General features: G+C 44.6%; 2 protein-coding genes across 3 annotated transcripts in view; both read right to left on the reverse strand.

Moving 5' to 3' along the window:
- LOC125767750 (uncharacterized) overlaps positions 1-23,821 on the reverse strand; it is a 65,338-nt gene that overhangs the window by 32,637 nt on the left and 8,880 nt on the right. Inside the window, exon 1 of one of the 2 annotated variants that reach the window (XM_049434612.1) lies at positions 4,554-4,969. The exons of the other annotated variant lie outside the window; for it this stretch is intronic. The gene's annotated coding sequence lies outside the window, so the exon portion shown is untranslated. Of the gene's footprint in view, positions 1-4,553; positions 4,970-23,821 lie in introns of those variants that run through there. 2 annotated transcript variants of the gene reach the window in all.
- LOC125767751 (uncharacterized) overlaps positions 1-23,821 on the reverse strand; it is a 64,632-nt gene that overhangs the window by 32,637 nt on the left and 8,174 nt on the right. The window lies entirely within an intron of this gene.

Genomic DNA, 23,821 nt, shown 5'->3' on the forward strand with positions numbered 1-23,821 from the left:
GTCTGGTTAACCAGAGAAGGCTTGTGGTACCGAACGGCTCGGTAGCGACGAGTTCACCAAAGGTGCCGATCAGCGCACTAATCGACAGGGAGCACTTCACTGGTCGCTTCGGGGACCGGGAGTGAAGGTTTTGCTTCTACTGGTTGTCTGGTTAACCAGAGAAGGCTTGTGGTACCGAACGGCTCGGTAACGATGGGTTGTTTCCACTAGCCGCCTAGTTGACTAGGGAAGGCTTCAAACTACCGGGGACTGTAAGCCGGTATCCGGTTCGGGATGGACCAAAATGTTGAGGCGCCGGGGTTGCCTCAAGAGGGAGAGGAGGAATTTGGTTTCCCTTTGGAGCAGGAAGAGAAACACCTTTTCTAACTTTAACCTAGGAACTTTATTTCACCTTATTGACCGTTTGCCGGGTCGATTTGGAACTATAGTTGACCGTTTGCCGGTTCGTTATGAACTGTAGCCGGTTCGATTTGAACTGTAGCCGGTTTGTTTTGAACTGATTGTTACGAGGATCTAATCGCCCTTTTATAGTTGCCAAAATGGTTATTTAGATCCTTCCAGAAAGATTTAGAAAGATCTATCCATCCAGAAGATAAATCCAGAAAACTCTGGATTTAAAAAGGTTGGCGCATCATTGCGCGCGCGATGATTACTTTGCGTACTAATAATCGGTCAGGGTTCATCCTGCGTTCGGGTCAGGGTTCATCCTGCGTTCGGGTCGGGGTTCATCCTGCGTTCGGGATTGTTCGTGCGCGTCGGTGGTGTGACTACCCTATCGACAAAGTGTTCATCGATGGATGAATTTTTTGAAAAGGGGGTGAAAATTTAGCTCGAATCACCCCAAAATGAGAGTGTGTGCGTGGCTCGCTGTATCGCGATAGAGTTCGGCGTGTGTCGAATGAATGTTCAAAAAGGTCATAGTAGGCTAAAAATCTGTCTTTCTGTTTTCGTTCGGTCGCTGTACATTTTCATACGGGAATAGTTAGTGAATTGTGGATTGCGCCAGTTCGTGGACTGTGTATTCGATTGTGGAATAGTGTTTGCCAAGTTGTTCCAGTTCTAGTTCTAAAAGGATGTTCCTGTGACGGCACTGGTAAGTTGTACCGCCAGCGTGATAACCTGTTGGAGCAGACTTCGGCTGAATACGACGATGCAGAGGCAGGACAAATGTTTCAAGACATTTGAAAAGCGACGCGTGGGGACATATGGCCACAATTAACGGTCCTCATATCTAGAGATTTTTGCGCGCGGTTGTGGTCATATCTAGAGGATTTTTTATCGAAACTGACCGCAAATTCAGGAAGCAGGAAGGATTCAAGTGCCGTAGTGTGAAATACTTCGTGAAAAGAGAAAAGCGCGTGTTTTCTTACAACTGTGCCCACGCGTCCCTTTGGCCTACTGCTTTAAAGGTAGGCAACCGTGTACAATCAATGTCATGGCGTCTAACCCAATCGGTTGAACATTCTGTATCCTTTTCCTCTTGCAGCTAACTTTCATACTTCTTGTTGGTCGCTCTCGGATAGAGCGTATGAATTGACGGCCACATCTTTTTCGCATCATTTGAAAGGAACAAATTATTGGACATGCTCGTGATTATTCAGTTCTATGATGCACCTGCCAATGGAAGTGAAAGACAAGCCAACCTTAGTATTGGTTGTTTTTGCTGCTGATCGGTTCTAAATCGGTTTGTATCGCAGCTAACGATTCGCGAAAAAGTGTCAGTATCCTAATCTGTCTTATTTTCATTGCTCAACAAACAGAATAGTGGAAACCGCTCTTGTTGACACTCTACATAGGCGCTGGATTGGATTTTTCTTCGCTCTGCTCACAGTGCGTGACCTTGGTTTGTTGTGGCAATCTATCAGTCAATTAACAGTCCCTTTAGGTAAGTATTGTCCATTCTTATGGACGATTGTTGTATTGTTTTTCGTATGTATATCTAATGAAGCATACTTTTTCAAGCAACAGACGTTCAGTCCTCCGTACACATCTGATTTCCGTAAGAATTACGCCTCAAATTCGAAGGAGACAATGTTCTATCGGCACCTAGTGCCTCTACAAATCGCGACTGATACACCTTGCCGTTGAATATGCGTCCAAGATAACATAATGCGATCGGGTCGAATCATAAATTAATTCAAGTAAGTAATATGTTATACTCTTAGTAAATTGTAGAGTAATTAATTAATAATCTTGTTTCTCGTATCATGTACAGAAGTCTCCATTCGATACGAGATTATTATTGGTTGGAACCTTATTTTTCGCCGTTTCTTATGGGTAAGTATGTCTAAATAAAACGTTTGTTAATACTTAACTAACATACGTATTTTTATCTCTTCCATATCGGTCTTATATTCCATTTACAGATACAAAATGGAGTGAAAGATGCAAAAAATCGCGTGTTAATGCGGTCAAAATGAAATCGAGATCGCACACGATACCAAACTCAAAGGCACGATGTTAGTTTATTTCGAAACGCACTGAAAGTTCCATTGAAAATTTTCGCCTGGACCCATTTGATTGGTACAGGATATGAATCTCTTCGAAACTTGATCTTGGAAGGGAGAAAATGTCCAAGTTTATGTATTGTTTACGCTGCACCTATCGAAACTGGCCGCGTGATTATGAAAAACGGTAACATATCGTGGGCGGAATCATGTGGACCAAGATTAGAAACCCCTGGCTAAGCTGGTGCAGAGTACGAGCGATGAAAATTGTACGCTGCCTGGATGGAATGGTATGGTATAAATTATGTAAGAATGGAAATAAGGTATGAAGCGTAAGATGAAAGATATTGTTACGGGTCTAAAACAGTACATGTTAATTATTATCTTTTTACGCTTGCCATAAAACCAGGAAAAATAAAAAAATAATATAACATTTGTTAAAAACAAAAAATGTTTTCATTGCACCGTTGAAAATCAACGGTGCGGAAAGAACGATTGAAAATGAACATTACAGAGTAAAAATGAACCTTACGAAAACGCGCTCATGAAATCATGAATCTCACGCACACACTCTCAAAAAACGGCTTCACAAGATCTGCTGTGAAGCTTTTGTGAAGCCGCTTGTGAAGCCGTGAATTTTACTCGAAATTCACTCTCAGGCGAGCAGTTTGTCGATAGGGTATGCAGTAGGTGTGGTTTCTAAAGCCTTCACACACACTCTCGCGCCCGGTGTCTCGTGTGTCTCGTGTGTTGGTGTCGAACAGTATGTTTTGTGGAGTTTATTTTGATTTGCTATTACTGGTTGGATGGTTATTTCATCTGTTTCTACGCTACATGTTTCGGATAGCGTGATTAGCCCTATATTGTGAGCAGGGTTTGTTATTGTTCGATTGCAGTTTAAATAAATTTTGTTTGGTTACGTCGTATAGTGCAAAATTTTGTTAAGCGAGTGCAGAGTGACAAACTTTGTAAACGGGACATTTAATTTTGATGCCATGCATGTAATATTAGATGCCTTATGCAATATCGGCGCTATAATACAATCTAAGTTCCTGCGAATCGTTGTATCGTGCGATACAGCGTGCGTGTCATTTATGATCGTAAAGCTTTCTGGGTATCCAAAGGTAACTAACCTTTGTCGCTTATAGCTATCCGTTCATTTTTGATGTTCAGTATTGAGTAGTTCTGCATGCATGGAATCGGAATAACGTTTAATATTTCGAAATGCTCGTTGCTAAGTATTGTATATTCTACGTGAAGAATAATCTCTCCGTTTATGACAGCCTTGTTCTTTACAAGGGGCCGTTTCAGAAATTCGTTGTACGGAAGTTGTTTCTCTATTTCCTTAATCATGGCATTCTGATCTTCTTTTGTTAATGGGTTGTCGGTGAGTGCCTTATACTTGGTTATAATTCCCTGAATTACTACATTTGCTAGAATTAGTGTTTCTTCGATATATTTTGACATTTGGAGTATTTTATTTTCATTTACGGCTTTGTTTAATGCGGTTATCCCGTCTTGTAATCGATGTATTCTTGTGCTCAAGTGACTTTCAACCTTGCTGTGGATGTCGTTATCTCTTTCTAGTTTGTTTGTAATAACTGCCAGCCTCTGATCTTCTGAAGTTCGAAACAGAGCGAGCTGCTTGTCGATATCACTGCCTCCAAATAAAAAGTCTTTTAAGATTCCGAATATTCCTCAATTTCTTTTTTCTCTGAACTTGATGTTGTCTTGGATTAGTTTCCTCACGTATGTACATTCATTATCTAGCGACGTCTTTAGGTTTAATACCCTTATATCTGTTTCATTAGTTGCCAACACGGCGTTCTTCAGCTCTAGTTCGATTGTAGATATTAATTTCGTATCGTTCTGGGACGTTTTTTTGATATACTTTGATTTAGTGCACTTGCCTTCTCTTTATATAGCTTTAGGTCTAAGCTTCGTTTCCTTCCCCAAGTTGGTGAGGAGTTGTCTTGGTTTAGGTCGCTTGGTTTTACGTCCAAAACTGCTAGATTCACCACCGCCTTACGGTGCTCGTTTTGCTCTACCTTGAGTTTGACCGATCTTACGATCCCGTCTTGACCAGCAAAGGTTTCGGTAACTCACCCTTTAATCCAATTTCCTATCCTTTTTTCGTCGGGGAATGTGACGATGTCGTCTACTTGCACCGGCTTGGATAATTTTAGCCACTTTCCTCGTTTCGAGATTGTTGGTAGGTATTCCTTAATCCAACGTTTCCAATACTACTCCGCTATCGCTTGCGCAGCCTTCCAGTTGGTTCGGGTTGTATGTGACAGCTCTTTACCAGCAGTACTGGATACTGCTTCACCGGAATGACCTATTAGAAAATGGAACGATGCCAACGGTTCGTCATCTTCTTGTTCAAGCGGAATGTGGGTGAGGGTTCTATTATTCATAATAAATTCTATTTCGGTTAATACGGCCTTCTGTGGGGAGAAGGCTTTTTACTTCCTTGACCAAGCGTTCCCATGATCCTCCAAAGTGAGGAGCTCCTGGTGGATTGAAATACCACGTGATCCCTTCGGAAGCGCATCGTTCCACTAGTGACTTTATTTGGTTATTTGCTCCGATGAAGTTCGTGCCATTGTCACTATATAAGTGTTCAATTTTACCTCTTCAATGTTGAACGCTGCGTAAACACATTATGAATGTGTTTGCGCTTAGATCGTGAGCAACTTCCAAATATACTGCTCTTGTCGTCAGGCACGTAAATAACGCACCCCACCTCTTTTCCACTCGTCTTCCAATAGTTATATTCAGAAGACCAAAGTAGTCCAGGCCGGTGTGGCTGAAAGGCATTTGGTACGCGGCCATTCTACATTCTGGCAGCGGCGCCATTATAGGAGGTATCGGTTTGGCCCTTTGATTTTTACAATATTGACATTTGTTGATGATGCCTTTCGATGCAGTTCTTATGTAAGGTATCCAAAATTTCTGGCGGATAGCCGCCATGACTGATTCTGCCTTTTGGTGGAAGTACCTTTCGTGATAATGGGCAATTATAAGGTTCGTGACATGATGTCCTTTGGGAAGAATGATGGGACATCTTGCTTCAAATGTAATGTATTTTGCGTGTTCCAAGCGACCCCGTGATCTCAGCAGATTTTCTTCGTCTAGCATTGGGCATAAACTTCGAATGGTGCTGGAAAATTCGGTACTGTTATTTTTGGCCTTTAGCCAATCGATATATTTTAAACCGATCGCTAACGATCTTTTTAACCTGTGCCAATTTGAACACCACTCAACTGCAATAACGTTCCAGTCGATTTTCGTTATCGTCTTTATGGTATGGACTGGACGCACTTCTTCGAACGTTACGAATAGTTTCGGTTGTGTCATGTTTATTGCCACATCCTGTAAAAATTCTGGCCCCTTTAACCATTTTGAGTTTTCTAGGATCACCTTTGTGGCTTCATCGGCGGGGTTGTTTTTTGAAGCTACCCACTGCCATTGCAATGCTCTGGTATCGTTTAAAATTTCTCCAATTCGTAGCGCGACAAATTGTTTGTAATTTCTCGCTTCTGAGTTTATTCAAGCCAGAACTGTTTTGCAGTCTGTCCAAAAGTATTCATTGTCTATCTTTACTCAGACTTCCTTCTTTATCATTTCGGCTAGTCGAATGCCGAGCACGGCGGCTTGTAACTCAAGCCTCGGAATTGACATTCGAGGCAACCCTCGTTTTGGCAGCGATTATGTTAACATCCACTCCTTGATCGTGGATCGTTCTCATATATGCTACCGCACCGAAAGCCTTTCCTGATGCATCGATAAAAACATGCATCTCCCTTATCTTAATCGATGATGCCTGCGAAAGGCATCTTGGTATTACAATTTCTTCGACTTTCTTTATTCTTTCGAGCCATCCGTTCCACCTAACAAGTAGATGTTCGGGGATTGGATCACCCCAATTAATCCCGGCTTTCCACAAGTCCTACATTAAGATTTTCCCTTGAATTATAATATTTGCTAATAACCCAAGGGGGTCGTAAAGCCTCATGATGTACGCTAGCATTTCTCGTTTACTTAATGGTTGTTCGTAAAGGTTTTTTAGTTTGTAACGAAATACATCGTTCCTCGTGTCCCAGTACATCCCTAGGACCTTTTCAAAATCTTGGGTCTTATCATGAAGGTCGTACATTTTTTGTTCCGAAGCCCTGTCCTTTGGAATTTTTGCTACCAACTCCTTAGAATTCGATATGCAATTCCGTATGAAAAAATTGGCTTTGTTGTGGATTTCACAAACCTCTTCAATTGTTTGCGCCGCCGATTCTACGTCTGGAAAACTGTCGAGATAGTCGTCGACGTAGTGGTTTTCCGTGATGGCTTTCACTGCTCGTGGGTTCGATGCAGAGTATTGTAGCGCGTTCCTATTTTTTACGTGTTGAGCGCAAGCTGGCGAACATGTGGCGCCGAAGGTCATGACCTGCATGACATATACCCGAGGGACTTCCAAGGGAGACTTTCGAAAAATAAATCTCTGCGCGCATTGATCTTCTTTTCTGATCTTAACCTGGTGAAACATCTCCTTTATGTCACCTGGGCATGCAATTTTATGTTCTCTAAAGCGCGATAGCACCCCGAATATGGGGGTTGTGTTATCAGGTCCGGAGTAGAGTTGCCAATTCAGTGATATACCTTCATTCTTCGCCGCTGCATCGAAAACTAGTCTTGGCTTCGGGTTCTGTTTGTTTAAATTAACCACCGAAAAATGAGGGATATAATTTATGTTGCCTGTCGTTTGGAGCAGTTCTTTGGGGTCGGCCTTTCTTGCATACCCCTTGTCGACGTATGAGGAGATTTCATTGAAATACCATTTTTTGAGCTTTGGATCATTTTCCATTTTTCTCTCTTGTCTTTTCAAACGGCTAAGGGCTTGTGCGTAGCTATTAGGAAGCGTGCTGCAATTCGTTCGCGCGTACAATTGCTTACTTCGCGTTTCCGTTCGTACCCGCGTCACATTTACCGATTTGCGCAAAGTTAATTATCACACGGTATCAACGACTTTTCGTTCGGACGACAAACTTCCTCATTTGGGCGGACTTGATCGTCCAGGCGATCATAGAAATCTGGAAGAGATTTCTCTTACTGGATTGGTGGAGACATCGAGGCCTTAACTTGGGTAGGGGGACTCTCGAAACTCTTGAAATAAGAACACAATAGAGTTTGGTTGGTTATAATTGCGACCTGATGGTTAACTCGCACTCTCTCTCCGTTCAGGTTAAACTGACTTTATTTATATCCATTTTTCAAGCTTTTTAGTTTGCTTATTTATCTATAGATGTTATAAAAATATTAATAAGTAGTACATATTTTAAATTATAAGTTATAATAATAAATAGCCATTATTTTGGTTTGTGTCGCAAAGTTTATCTTCAGGCTATATCGAAATCATCGACAAATAACGAAGGTGCTATTTGTTATTAATTGTGGTTCCGGTGTTCCGTTTTTGCTGTTCATGCAAAAACGCTTATTAAGCTATCTTTACCGGGTTGGTTTGAAATTGATTCTCGTTGGTAACACTAAGTGTGTAAATTTACGTTTATGCGTTGGTCATCGGTTTTTTGCAGTTGCTACATTTAATAAAGTGGGTTACTGTATTTTTAAATCTGACCTCCTTTTGATTTAGATTAAGTGGCTTTTTTTTGGGTAGCGAAATGAGTTGTATTCTGTCACGTGATAAACCTTCTAACTTTATACTGTGTAACATTTAAGTTATGATAAGATGTTTAGCAGATATGCTACACCTCCCCCCTTTAATAGAATAACGTAATGAATGCAAATGATTGAAGTTATTCTCCTGTGTATTTAATTAATCTGTTTTTGTGTACTGTGGAAGTTTTCTTAGTAATATTGTTTTGCATTACGCAATTAGGTCCATGATCATCAATTATTCTAAAAGGTCCAATGTAAACTGGATCTAATTTTCTCCTATTTTCATTTACTAAGTATACCTGATCTCCTGTTTTTATGTTCAGTGGGGCTGTATCTTGATTTAAATTTGGTTGCCTTTTCTCTTTTGATTTCAATAAATTTTCTCTGGCTATTTCATTTGATTTTTGAAGTTTATAGTTCATTTCGTAATAGTATTGTTCGATATTATAAATTGGTTCAATCTTCGTCTTGAATATATCTTGGGGTAAACTCGCTTTTCTTCCAAATACCAGCTCGTATGGTGTGTAATTTGTATCTGTATGCTCTGTCGTGTTGTAAACTAATTCGTAAAATTTCTTCCAATCGTCCCAGTCGTCATGGTGTTCATTCGTATAACTTCTTAAGTATTCGTTCAAACATCTATGATTTCGTTCTAATGATCCTATTGTCTGTGGATGGTGCGTTGTGCTAAATGTCTGTTTTATTTTTAAAATTTCTGAAATTTTGTTCAATATTTCGTTGTTATATTCTAAACCTTGATTTGATTTTAATTCCATAAATGTTCCAAAAGTAAGTATAAAATGTTGTACTAGTGCTCTTGCACTAGTGCTCTTGCACTTATAGTGTTTGCTTCTTTGTTGTGGATGGGAATTACTACAATGTATTTTGTTAAGTCACATTGAATGGTTATTGCGTATCTATTGTTTTTGTTAGTCTTTGTTAGTGGTCCTACCGTATCTATTGATATAATGCTAAATGGTTTGTTCGGTGTGGTAGTTACAAACGTTTCTTCCTTAGTATGTCTAACTGTCTTATTAACTATTGTTGCGAACGCGACATATTATCATAGAACGAGCAGGTGAGAACTTTAAGTAATCATAAGTAAAGTAAAGCAGGTCATGGCTCGATACGTATAAACATAGACAAGTCAGAACGCGTTCAGACCCTTAAGCATTAAGCGAGAATCAAACGATGAAATGGTCACAGCGCGACGCGCGGAAACATAAACAAATCAGAAGTGCGTTCTGATCTTAAGCGTTAGGTCGTACGTTCAGGCGATCATGCTCGCGCACTGGTATTGAGAATACGACATCGCGTCTTAGGACGGTCATGCTCGCACCGACCATGCCGATCATGGTAATCATAACAATCGATGAATTTAACGACATAAACGCTGAGGATTAACGCTATGCTATCGTACGGAAATGATTCCATCTCGTTCAAATTCTTTCATCTCACTTTACCTTTAAACCTCAGAATCCATTGATTTGTATATAAGCCTGAAGAAATTATTAATAAAGAACGCTTGCAATCTAAACCTCAAACGGGCGAGTTCGAAGCTCAATACTCCGTCTTAGGTTCTGTCTAATCAGATACCCACGAAGGTCCACAGCTAGATACTTGTTCTGGTTAACCCAGAAGCAAAGGCTAGTTGTCTTGATCCAAGTTGATCTGAAAAGCCATCTTCCCGCAGAGCAGTCCGCGTCGTTTAAGTCCGCATCGCCAAGCTACGACAATCCACGGCTAGATACTTGTTCTGGTTAACCCAGAAGAAAAGGCTAGTCGTCCTGACTCAAGTAGCTTTGGCACTTGCCATCTTCCGGCACGACCGCAACGCCAATTGCGAAAGCTAGATACTTGTTCTGGATAATCCAGAAGCAAAGGCTAGTTGTCCTGACTCGAGTGATTTGGCAATCGCCGATTTCCGCAAGAGAAGTGCGATAGTTCCGCGACGCGAAAAGAAGCTAGCGCAAGAGCTTCAAGTTGACTATGTTATTCTTCGCGTAGTCAACTCTGTAAATCGGACCCCGTAGTCCGATTTGTTCCCGTCAGCAACAACTATGCATGCTTTACAGTTTCGTACGTATTTCTTGATATCTTCTTTCATATTTTTCGATTTATATTTTTCCCTTATTTTCTGATATAGTCTGTTCTGACCTATATGTCCTCCTGAAGGGGTCATATGACAATTTGCTTGTCATATTTCCAAAGTAGTCCTATTTCGTATCCCTGGTCAATTCGTTTGCAGGTCTTTTCCATGGTGTCGAGTGCCCTCGCGTCAGCCTTTGAGGTTATTATTTCATTGTTTCCCCGCACTCCGAACTCTTCCGTCGAAAAGAAACCTTTCAATAGGTCGTTTAATGTTTTTTCTTCCTCCTTTACCTTTTCTACCATAGTGAAGATATGATAATTGTGCGCTTCACTAATAGTTGTATCTTTACCAATTAGAACCCATCCTAGGCGGGTTTTGTGTGCTACAGGTTCGTCAGGCCCCCCCGCTCGGTGCCCTAAGGCTTGGGTGTAATAGGCGTGAGGTAGACCTAATAAAATTGTGGGACGAGCGTTAGAATAACTGCTCATGCTGATCCCTTTAAGATACGCGAATTTTTTCTTCATTTCTTTTGCATCGGTATTTTGCCTAGGTAGATCTAACTCCTTTACTGTTCGAACGTTTTTCATGTCCAGTAGCCTCTTGTTTGGTCCACGGATTTGAATTCCGACCGAGGTACTTTGATCTTCTACTTGGAAGGTTCCGTTCGTCCATGCAAGTGTTAGTGGCTTCCGAGGTCCTTGTACTCCTAGCTTAGATCTTAACTCTTCGTTCGTTAAGCTGGAAGAAGAACCAGGATCTATGAACGCAAAGGTGTTCACTGATTTATCTCCGTTGTACGCTGTTACCGGGATAATTTGGAATAGATATTCCGCTGCGTTTTGGTGACAGCTTAAACGTGTTTGTCCGAAAGAGTCATGCCGATGTAGGACGGTGTTATGCCTTTTACCACAGCTGACAATTGTGCACTGTGGGGCCCAGCGGCAATCGTACGCTGAATGATTTGATGCGCAGCAATTGCTACATATATTCTTGTCCTTAAACACCTTCCAGCTTTCCTGACTAGGCATACTTAAAAGTTTGCGACACTCGACAGTTTTATGGTGACTACCGCAAACGGCACATGCCTTTTTGTTTTCCCCGCGTGGCCTTGCTTGATGGTAGTTCAGTTTCACCGGTTTCGATCTTTGATTTCCTTCCGAAGCAAGGAGGGCGATCGCTAGTTCTTCGGTTGGTTTCAACCATTTGGAAAATTGAGTAAGCGTTTTTGCCTCCTTCGATTCGGATTTCAATGCTTCTTTTAGCCATTCATTCCTCAGTTCCGGTGATAACTTCGGTACCAAATCTTGGAGGAGCCTTTGGTTCATTAGATATTCCTCATGGCCTAGCATTGCCATGTTTTCAACCATGTTGCTTAATGCATACGAAAAGTCTATTATGGTTACTGGATTGTCTAAAGTCGGTCCTTTAACTGCCATTAGGTCCTTCAATAGCGCCGAATATACGCTAACTGGACTGCCATAGAGTTTATCCAATCGGTCGAGAATCGCGTCGACGTTTTCTGGATTAAGCAATAGACCGCTGACTGCTCGTAGGGCGTCTCCCTTTAAATGTTTTTGAAGTCGGCTTAGATTGTGCAAATTTGTCAATTTTTCCGTCTTCGAGGTTTCCTTAAAAAGCAGTTTGACTCTTGGCCAGGTCTTACTGCTTCCGTAGAACTCTGGGAGTTCCAGTAACGCATTCTTGCGACAGCTTGGGCCGAGGCTCCAAGCATCTACCAATTTATCGACATTCTTAGTCAGCTCGTGAACGTCGTGTTGGCTTGTCCCTGATTGATTTAAGATTTCCTCTGCCCTAATGATTTCTTCTAACCGCTGAGTTTCCTTTTCGTATTTTGCTTTTTCTTTCTTCTCTTTTTCTTCTCTGATAATAGGCGTTCAGTCTACATTATAGTTTGCCTAGCTTGTTCCTTTTCTAGTTTCATTTGTTCACATTTTGGACATGTGAACTTGCTAGGGAACGTTTTTAAATTAAGACATGCTGAGTGGAACCATCTGTCACACACAGCATCTTCTTTGACACACAGCTTACAGTGCCCGTTTGGGTTTTTCTTATATTTGTAATCCATTTTATTTCCTCCGGATAGCTTGTTCTGTGAAGTCCAAACGGCGCGTCGTTACAGGGTGCAGATTGAGCCGTCCGCTCAATTGGCTGGCGTCCTCCGCTTCAAAGCACCTCACCGTGAGCCGTCCGCTCACCGTCGTTAAGACTGCGCCCTTCTGGAACGTTGCGGGTGGAGCCGTCTGCTCAGGATTGGCTGGCACCTTTCACAAGATCGTCACTGATTGAGCCGTCCGCTCACCGCTGTCTTGACTCACACTTCTCACTATGAAGGTTGCTGGTTGAGCCGTCCGCTCACCGCTGACTGATTCTTCTCACTTCAGATGGCGTTGTGAGCTGCTCGCTCGTCGCTATCTGGTTCTTCTCGCTTCAGATGGCGTTGTGAGCTGTCCGCTCACCGCTGACTGACACTTCTCACTATGATGTCGTTGGGTTGGTCCCCGAACTTACTTTATTCGGCACTTCTTGCTCCTGGCACCTCTCAGTGAACAGTTTCTTGCGTGTCACGAACCTATGTGACTTTAAGCGTCAATATCACTTGACGAACTTCACTGTTCACTTGTAACCGGTGTTGCACTAATCGCACAAGAGCTAGACCTTTCGTGGCTCGTCGGCTTTATGTTGCCTATGACGGCCGTTAGCACGGTTTGACGCGCACGAAACTTGGTCGTCGATGCGTCCCGAGGGAGTTTGTCTTTCTTAAGGTACCACCGCGGGAGAGTTTCAGGCGTGAGGAAGTTTCCTCTCTGGAGCCACCATGTAGTTTATGCGAGTTTTCGGATAAACCTTCCCGAGACAGGCGCAGTTCACGCCGACTCTGAAGCACTAATATCTGAAGCCTCCACTCCGGGGTACTTTGAGACATACTGGTTTTATTGGTTAAAATTAACGTTCTTAAATACTAAATTTTAGATTACTTAACAATAATGTTTAACGTACGCGCCCCATCTGTTGGTGGCATATTTTACCGTTACACGGCACCCAAATTGTCGACGTCGCAAAGCCGTGGCAAAGGTTCGTGGTGCGTGCGATCAACGATGCACCAGCATTTTGGGCTGCGATTGATCGTAGCACCCAAATTGTTGACGCCGCGAAAACCGCGGCACCGGCTTGGGGCGCGAAACTCGATCAACCACTGCACCCAGACTGCCGATGCAGCTCTTATGTCTCGCACGCGGCGTGCGCTTCTAACGGAGTGACCCTGCCGGCGACATCGGCTTGCAGTGTTTATGCAGCTACGTGTTGTAAATTTAAACCTAAGTTAGCCATGCGATCCTGCATAACATTCTTTTTCATTTTGAGCGACGTTCTGGTGTTTGCGCATTTATAAGTAGAATTCTATTGCAGCTTTCCTAAGGCAGCGCGCTGTCACTTCTCGAACAAGACAAACCAGACAAAACCACAAGAACAAACCCAAGCAATCATATGGAGGTGCTCTGTCAACCTGCATAGAACAAACCAGACAAACACGACATAGAACAAAACAGTTTGATTTTGTCTTGCATGTCTGTGTCACACCTTGAAACTCTATACCTTGTTGTCAAATATCACCGAAGCTGTTTGTGTGCTGGATTGCTTTGTTAACAGTTATTGTGGAAGAGAGAATTTCAGATTTCTAGCATACATAAACTCACCGAATTTGGAATAAAACGAGGAAAGATTGCTTAGCGACAGTACTAGGCATTGAAATTGTCGATGGAGTGACAGTTCTACACGACAATTGGCAGAGCACCTTTCGAACAGTGTCGTGTTTGTCTGGTTTGTTTGGCTGTTCACAGCGCGCTGCCTAACTTTTGTCTAGCCTGGAAGGAAACATAATATTTTTCGATGGTCCTGATTTTCTCACGCGTATGTTATGATTTTTGTCGCGATCGTAACACTCCGTGCTATGAGTTTGAAGTCTTGAGGATGAGATGACGTATATGGGAGGCTCCCGAAATACAGTTCAAGACGCTCAAGATATCTATCTTCTTCTTCTATATATATAAAATTCTCGTGTCGCGGTGTTAGTGTGCAAACTCCTCCGAAACTGAATGAAATTTTCGCTGAACGTTTGTTAGGTATGAGAATAGGTTTACCGCTACTTTTCGTTTCGCTAGGTGGCCTCTGGCCATTATTATGAGTTCTTTTGTGTTTTTCCTACGGGAGTTATCAAGTAGGCACAGCCATTTTTCCAACACGAATAATGTTGAACACTTGGTACTGAAAAAAAAAGTTCTAACGAATAAATCAAAGTAGGTACACATGACGATTTATTTGTGCAATTTTATGCATTCCAGCCAAACTACACGTATCGGACGCTAGCGGGCGTAAAGTGAGTGATAAATAAGTAAAAAGCAAGTGTGTGAATAATTAAAAAAATGCTGTTTAGTGATTTGCGGCTCGGTGGTTCTTGTGGAATCAGGCGCCTTACACGGAAGGATCTGGTATTATATCCCAATCGTTAAGGAGAGCCAGAAATGCCTCCTGAAGTAACAGAAAAAAAGAAGAAGAGCCAAAAAAAAGAAGAAAAATTGCTTTGACTGGGAATATCATTTGGATTAAGAAAGAGGATTAACTCAAATACTAATGGCGCTGCCTTTGTGCTTACAGATACAGTTGGGAACATTTAGAGGAATATAAACCAAGGGGAGGCGGGGGGGAGGTGCATCGGTAGCTGACAAAAACAAACCCGCGTTAAATACAACTTGAGCCTGTGATTAGATTCCATTGATTGGAGCTTAAACTGAGTAAGGTAGGGTGGTAGATTGACATAGCACCGAAGTAGAAAGCACCTAATCGCAATGCGTGTGGAGAGTTTTTGCACACTCTCAAATCGGGCAGTGGATGCAGTGCCAGAAGGGCTTCAAACAAAACTGGCATACTTGAGTATCGGGCGAATATATCCACAATGCACATAGGAGGGATAATTTGAAGATTATGTGCGAATAGCAGATGAGTATCATTGGAGAGGATAGAGCAGATCACAGCACCGTTCACAAACAGAAGGAAAACAAGAGGAATTAACATAGTACCTTGAGGAAAGCCCGAGTAAAATACAAATCTGGCAAATATTACGGAATTATTTTTTACACTACACTTGCGATCTGATGAACAGGAAGTTATCCAGGCGGCGAAATCGATATAGGCTAAGTGCTCCAGTTTTCGGCAGTGTACCTATTTTCGGCAGGTGAGTAATAAAAGCTAAATTATACACAAATGCGTTATAGAATGCGGTCAAACATTATCTTAAAACGTAAATACCAGTAGATATTCTCCAAATACGAAGTTTCGCTGCATTTAGCCCAATATTTACCGAGTTATCGCAATTTTCATAAAGTGTTAACAAAATTTCGTCCAATTTGCTGTCAGTTGATAACTCGGCAGTTACTGGAAATTAAAAACCACTGCATAAAAAAGATGAATGAAGCACTTTTCTGACAGATAAAATGGTTCTAAAATTTATGTTATTTTAAAAAAAAATTAAAAATTCGATAAATAATTTATTTTTTACTTTAAAGGCTGCCGAAAATGGGTACATGCCGAAAGATGATGTTTGACAGCACAAAACTGTGTGCTTTTGTATGCAATGACAGCGTGGTCTACTAGATTAAGCATGAAAACTGCAAAATCTGACAGCAAAATTGTCGAAACGGGCAGCATAAAATTACATTTTTAACCACTTTGCGGCCACAAAATTAGCAAACTAATTGTGGAAAAGTGGCAAAGTGTTTAAAATTCAATTTTCTAATCATTTCAATCGTTTAAAACGTTTAACGGTCCATATTTCCGCTGCCGAAAATAGGAACACAGCCTGCCGAAAACAGGAACAAAACCAATGTTTACATTTTCATAAATATTGCACATAAAACGGGTTAGAATCACGAAAATGAAAATGCAGAGAGATACTACGAAAGTTTATCAACCGAAATAACATCACTTTCAATCACAAATATTGCAAATAATAGGTGTTTTTTCGTTTTTTGCAAAACAACGGCACTAACCTGCCGAAAACTGGCGCACTTATCCTACTTTCTTTAATATTAGATACATATACTTCCTTCTGTTTATTAAATTGCTACTTAGTTAGATTAATTACATACTTTTCATAACTCTACAACCACTTACATAAGGACGTCCCGATGGTGTACTTCACAAACGGCGCCGGTTCCACACGACATGATCTTTTTTTTTTTTTTTTTTGTTAACGGGGAGGGAACCTTCAAAAGGTACCCACCTCGAAGGGCGGCTTGCGGCTACAAACCAATCCCTCCGAGATGGGTTATGTGGGATTCATCGTGACGCTGGGCCCGTGAAGCGGACCCGGCAGCCGATGGGACCCTAACTAAACCACTCCTCGACCTGATCCGAACCCTGCCGATGCGCTTGATGTGCGTAGTACTCCATGCAGGAACGTTTGTGCGATGCACCCATCCTGTTGACGCGCTGCTGCTTTCCAATGCTGCCACTGCGTCATCCGTCCTAGTTGTCTCAGCTGCTGCTGCTGCTTCGTGCCTTCCTTCCGCTGCTGCTGCTTGATTCCGCCCGTCCGTAGCCGCTACTTCCGGTGGGGTCTAGCTCCTGCTGCTGCTCTGGTTACTCGTTGCTGCTGCTGCTGCTTCCGTTGTCGTCATCCTTTGGTGCGGTCCCGTTTGTTCCGTGTTCCGCCGTCGTTGTTGTCGTCTCCGTCTGGCCGTAGGTGGACTTTCCTCATTCCATCTCACTTGGAGGTTTCTGAAGATGGTCCTTGCGGCGGTCCGGACTGCTTCCCATGTGTTGCTGTTGGCACACATTTCCGCTGCAAGATTTTCTATCGTCAAGCGGGTGTGGCTCTGCTGCTGCATCTCGTGTTGGGTTCGAGCAAACCGTGGACAGTGGAACATTACGTGGTCGACATCTTCCACTTGGTGTTCACACACCGGGCAGTTTGGCGAGCCGTCGAGGATGCCTTTTTCGACGAAGTAGCTCCGGAGAAACCCATGCCCTGTAAAGAGTTGAGAGAGATAAAAATCAATTTCTCCGTGCTTGCGATTTACCCAGGACATAATGTCCGGGATAATTCTCCTCGTCTTCATCCCCGGCGATCTCGGCTGCCCCGCTCCAGCTGTCCATTGTTGTTGCCAGCGTCCCATGGTCTCTTCCCTTTGCCGCTTTCGTATGTCTGGTCCTGGACTTCCCCTCGCTACCTTTTCGTCGTGGCAGCGGATGTCCTCCTCTAGGAGAAGGACTAACGGGATAGTGCTTGCGACCACGCAAGCGGCATCGTAGGAGACCGTTTGGAAGGCACTGGCCACTCGAAGAACTCCTGTGCGGTGCGTCCTCTGAACCGTGGTCCGGTGAACGTCCTTCTGAAGAAGCGTCCGTCCCCACGATGGTGCCGCGTAACGGACAATGCTATTCCCAACGTTAACCAAGGGTCTCCTTCTGCTGCTTTTTGGGCCACACTTATTCGGCATCAGAGCGGTCAAGACATTCGTGATACGTGATGCCTTGCTGCAAACCTTCTCCAAATGCCGACCGTGGTGCTGTTTGCGGCAGAGCTCGACCCCCAGGTACCTGAGCGATTCCGTGGATACGATCGTGTGTCCCCCCGCACGTAGTTGACCTACCTGCGGGTTGTGATGAGTGCAGAAGATCATGTAGCCGGTCTTTTGATGGGCCAGCTTCAATCCCACTCCATCCATCCAACGCTCGATCATCTCCAGGTTCCTCGTAGCAAGGTTGCTGATTTCCTGCGGGTCCCTCCCGATAAGGGTGAACGCCACATCGTCAGCAAACCCTATAATGTCCGCCCGCTTTCCGAACAGCTCCAAACGAAGAAGGTCATCGTACATAACATTCCACAGTGTTGGCCCTAGAACCGAACCCTGCGGGACACCTGCCGATACTGGTAACGAGACCATTCCTTCATCCGTTTCGTAGTGGAGCGTGCGATTCGTGAAGTAGTTCCGCAGCAACGCCTGGAGGTACGGTGGCGTGTTCCTTCGCTGCAGAGCTGCTCCGATCGCTGTCCAGTTGGCCGTGTTGAAGGCGTTCTTCACGTCGATTGTCACCATCGCACACAGTCGATCGCCCCTGCGCTTCTTGTCGAGCGCAACCCTTCCGTTGGCAATCACCCTGTTGATGGCATCCATGGTTGAGCGTCCTTTCCTGAATCCGTATTGGGCATCAGCGAGACCGCCCGTTGCATCCAGATGCTCCGTAAGTCTGCGCTGTATGAGTCGCTCCAATACTTTTCCCAGAACACTCAGCAGGCAGATTGGCCGGTACGACGATGATTCTCCGGGTGGTTTCCCGGCCTTCGAGAACAGCACTAGCCGTTGCCTCTTCCATTCGACGGGGAAGTGGCCGGAATCGATGTAATGCTGGAACGTTCTCATGAAGACGCGTGGAAACGCCGTCATCGCCGCAATCAAGGCCACGTTCGGAATGTTGTCGTCTCCTCGGGCACGCTGGGGATTGAGCGATTTTGCAATGCTCACCAGCTCACCCTCGGTAACGGCATCCCGTGCCGTGTCCTCGTCCGTCAATCCTGTTGCCGTGGGCCATTCCATGGGCGGTTGCACCGGAAAAAGTTCGCCGACGATGTGCTGCAGCTTGGCTGGATCCCGTTCCATCGGTACTCGGGCTCCTTGCCACATCTGCCTCCGGATTTTGTAGCCTGGCCCGAATCCGTGGGGCCCCAGCTGTTCCGGAAGTTGATCGCCCTGCTCCTTCTTGCTCCGCTTGACCGCTTGCTCCAGTGCTGCTCTCGCTGCTGTGTACGCCGGACGGCGATCCTGTCGCTGCTCTTCCGTTCGGGCTCGCCTGAGTCTTCTCCGCATCCCGATGTAAGTGCGACGTAACTGGGAAATCTCGTTATTCCACCAGTACACCGATCGTCGTCCTCCCCGTGCTGCTGGCAATCTCGGCATCGTCGCGTCGCAGGCAGTTGACATTACCTGCGTCAACTCGTCCGCCAAGAGGGTGCGATTGTAGATGTCCAGTGACCCCAGAATTTCAACGAACAAGTCCTTGTTGAAATACCGGGTTGCCCATCTGCTCTCCGAAGCCTGCTGTGGACTGTGTCCCAGGTTACGCTGCGTCGTCGTCCTCCCGACCGCAAACTTGATGGTATTGTGGTCACTTGGATTTTCGTCGCAGACTCGCCAGTTATTTTCCCCCAGAAGAGACGAGCTGCAGAAGGAAACGTCGATAATGGAACTACGGCCACTGTTGTTGCCCCAGGTTGGCCGGTTGCCCCGGTTCAACAAGACTAGCTCAAGTGATGCCATAGCATCCATCACCACTGCTCCCCTATGAACTCGTTCTCCATCGTTGTGTCTGCGTTCCATCCCCCACGCTCCTGACCAGGCGTTGACGTCCCCGCCGATCACGGTGTCCCGATTCCGCGGAATCACCGACGCAATTTCGGTCCATTTGCGTCGATAATCCTCCACTGACAAATCGGACCCCACAGGAGGTAGATACACGGAGCAGAAAACGATACCACGCATTTCGACCACGACGAAGTAATCCCGCCGATTCTCGATTATGCGTTGGATAGGGTATCTTCCTGTCGATACTGCTGCAACTCTGCCCGTCGGATCCGCGACCCAGTTACCGTTGTTCTCCGGAATCCGGTATGGATCGGCGATCAACACTATGTCGCAGCCTTCGTTCCGAGCAGTCTGCATCAGCATGTCCCGGGCCAGCTGGCTGTGATTAAGGTTCTGTTGAAGGACATTAATCATGACGAGGCCGGTTTTTTACCCCTTCTCCTACTTGGCGGCAGTTGCGCTGTCCGAACGAGTGCCCGATTGCTTCCGGGCCCTTGCAGACGAGGCACTTCCGTTCCTTGGTGCACGGTCCTGGGTGCTTAGTCTCCGCACATCGATGACACTTGCTTGACCGATCCTTCCCACGGCAGTGAGTGGCAATGTGGCCAAACTCGTAGCACCGATAGCATTGGCGCTTCACCTCAACCTTCTTGAACCGGCAGCACTGGCTGAATCCAACAACATGCTGTTTTAGTAGCACGTCGTCCGTTACTGCCACCTCTGGGCATCCGAAAAATGCGACCAGCGTTCCGTAATTGGATTTAACGGTACTGATCTGGTCCGCGTAGATCGTGACTCCCAGGGCTGTGCTTAGGTCCGTTGCGATTTTCTCATTGGTGCAGCTTGGTGGAATGTTCGTGCAGGTGAGGCGAGTTGTGGGGGTCCGTGGTCGGGCTTTCGCTTTGCCCTCCAGTGCTTCGGACACTTTCCGCCACATCTCAAGCGTCTCGTCGTGGCTCTTGCAGGACAATTCCAGAAGAATATTCCCCTGGAAATTCATCCTTACACGCTCCACTTTCTGCCGATCATCCCCCAGCTTTTCCTTGAGGATGCGCATCATCTCGTCCTGTGTTGTGTTGTTCGTTGTTTCCAACTCCAACGCATCTGGGACGCGATGCGCGCGCTGCTTCGGTTGTTTTGGTTGTTGCTGATGCTCCGGCTGCTGCCGCTGCTGCTGCTGGTTCGCGTCAAGCGCCGCTGCTTCCTGCTTCCGCTGCTTCCTCCGTGACCGTCGCTTGGCCTGTTTGCTCAGAACTTTTGTCCATTCGGGCTCCGGTTCTTGAGACTTGTCCTGGTCCTGTCTGTTGTCCGTAGTCTTGTTCTTGGTTTGTCTGCGCTTGCGTTTCTTTGTCTTTTTGGCTGTTTGTGTGTCTGTGTGTTTGTCTGTTATGTTGCTTGCCTCATCGTTTGAAAGGGTCAAGGGTGTGTCCGTGGTCGTGGGGATGTCTGTTTCAGAGTTTTGTGTGGTTTCGGTCTTTTTGTTTGTGTGTGTTTTGGTGTTTGTGTCTTTTGGTGTTTTTGTCATTTTGTTTGTGTGGGTCGAAGGGTTGTTTGTTTGGGTGTCTTGTGTGTTTGTTGGTTTGTCTGTTTGTGTGGTGTCTTCGTTGTTTGGGTTGTCTGATGTTTGGTTTATCTGTGTTTGTGCCTGTGTTTGTTCCTGTGTCCACTGTTTTACAGCGTTCAACTTAAGCAGAAGCTTATTGTTGGCCTCCAAGATCAATTCCGTCATGTGCGTCAGCTCTTCCACCTCCTCTTTGGTCGGACCGGGAGACAGCTGTTTTCCGGGAGACTGAGGTGCAGGCTGGGCCTCCACTAGTGAAGACCTGGCCACTTCACCTACATTACCCGTGGACTGCCGCTCAACCGATGTCGCAATGAGTTCCAGTAGTTCGTCCACTGCACGTGGCGGTGATTCGGGAACGTCCGTCATTGTTGTTTTGTCGTGATATCCCGTCTTGTTTTTGTCGGCTGTGTCGGCAAGCAAATTCAGGGAAGTCCTGAATTTGAGTGCCCAGTCTTTTGGCATAGTGAGGAGTCCTTTTGTCTTCTGTCCGTCGCGTATGTCACGGATTAAGCCAGTCAGTATCGCCATTGCCCGCTCTAAATCATTCGCGGGACTGATGCCAACGGGGTACCGTGCAAGGAAGTCCTCCAAGCTGCGCCCAGCCGTAGATGCAACCAGTGGTCCCGCACTCCCCTCGATGACCGGCTGCAGCGTCGACCGCTTTGCCAGACCCAGTCCAACCTTCGAAGTGCTTTTCAAAGGTGCGGAAGCTTCCGCAAATGGAAGGGTTGGCATGGTCGGCGAGGAGCCTAGTGTCATCCGGCGAGTGAGTAGGGCCTCTTGTCTGGTTGACATCAACGGGGTCGCCGTGCTTAGGGAGGCCCGTCCTCTGGAGGTCACCCGGGCCGGTCCCGACAGTCGCTTGGGCGATGCGGTCAGTTGCGACCTAGAGGTACTGCGCGTCATTGGGGCCATAGTGGAAGCAGATGGAGTTTAACCTGGCAATATAAGAGCAGAGGGAAAGTGTAGTATTGCCTTTTTTGGAGGATAGGGATAAAAGTGAAAAAACTTTGCCCTGGAAGAGAAAAGAAGAAGGAGAGTGTAGTATTGTTTAATTGGGTAGGAGGGGTTCTATCTGAAATTATAAGAACAGAGGGAAAGTGTAGTATTGCTTTTTTGGGGGAGGAGGGTTGAATTAAGAGGTTTTTTCTGAAATAAAAGAGAAGAAGGAGAGTGTAGTATTGTTTATTAATGGGGGGGGGGGGTAGGTTAAGCAATTTTCTGGAAATATAAGAAGAGAGGGAGAGTGTAGTATTGTTTGATAGAGGGGAGGAATTTAAGGATTTTTTATGAATAAGAAAAGAATTAGCACTGATAAGAGATAGAGAAGAGGAAAAGTGTAGTATTGTTAACAAGTGGAAGGGGATTTGGTAAATTAGTTATGAGGAAATGAGGATTTTGGCTGAAAATATAAGAGAGGAGGAGAGTGTAGTATTGCCTTGTGGGTTTAACGGATATATGGGATTGGTGTGAGAATTTTGACTGTAAGGAAAGAGGAGAATTAGAGCTGGAATTGTAGTAAAAGAAGGAGAGTGTAGTCTTGTTTATAATGTGGGGGGGGGGGAGATTATAAATTAATAGGATTATTTAATTTGTGCCAAGCGTGAGAGAGAAGAAATGTTGTGGATATGCAGAAGAAAATATATATATATATATATATATATAGTAGTATTTTCAGATTTGGAAGGTTTAGGTCGTAAATCGAAGTTGGTTTAATGTTCGGGAATTTTAATGCTAGAGTGTACAGTAGGGTATTTTTGAAGGGGATTTGGATTTGTCTACGGAAACCTAATATATTGTTATTTAATTATTAGAATACTTTGAGTGAAGATTGATTATTTCCAGAAAAAAAATTATTCAGGGATTAGCTTATTTGTTGATGTGATGGTAAGAGAATTAATAAGTTAAGGCTTAATTTAGGAGATATTGTATCGGAACGGAACTCCTAGTTTGAGATTTAAATGAATGAATTAGTGAGTGAACTAATTGTAGGGTGAATTGGTTATTTGGGTGTAAGAGAGAGAATTAACGGATGGGAGCTACGGATGGGAGAATAAGCAAGGGATGCTAGTTGATGGGGTTTTTTTTTCCGTTACGGGTAGAAGGTAGCAAGTGTGTACGTGGGAATAAACTACCGAGCGGGGAGGAAACTACCTTGCGCATGGAAAGGGGGTTTAGTGCGTACAGTTGATTATTATTTTAGAGGGTGTGGCAGGTGCACTAGAGAATGGTGAATAAGCAAAGGATGCTGGCTGGTGGGATTTCCCCCGTTACGGGTACAAGGTAGCAACTGCGTACGTAGTTTGGCGAGGGGGAAAAAACTACCTTGCGCGTGGGAAAGAGGTTTAGTGGGTTTAGTTAAATATTATTTTAGGAGGGTGTGGCAGGTGCAAAGGAGAAGAATGTTATGAGTGTAGGAAAGTGTGGGTTTGGTCCGTGCAAAAAAAATATTTTCTATAGGTGTACAAAAATTAATTACAAGTGCGAAGGAAAATTTCTTCGCAGGAACAAAGGGGTTTGGTTCGTGTGAATGGGATTTTTGTAATGTTGTGTGCTTGTGAATGGGTTTTTTGGGTTTTTGCTCGGGAATTTTGAGATTCTTGTGGGTTTTCCTAACGGTTTTTTAAATGGGGACAGGGAATTTGTACGTGGGTAGGCAAGGTTTTTA

Source organism: Anopheles funestus, chromosome 3RL (genome assembly GCF_943734845.2).
Source record: "Anopheles funestus chromosome 3RL, idAnoFuneDA-416_04, whole genome shotgun sequence".
In the NCBI taxonomy this organism is placed as follows: Eukaryota; Metazoa; Arthropoda; class Insecta; order Diptera; family Culicidae; genus Anopheles; species Anopheles funestus.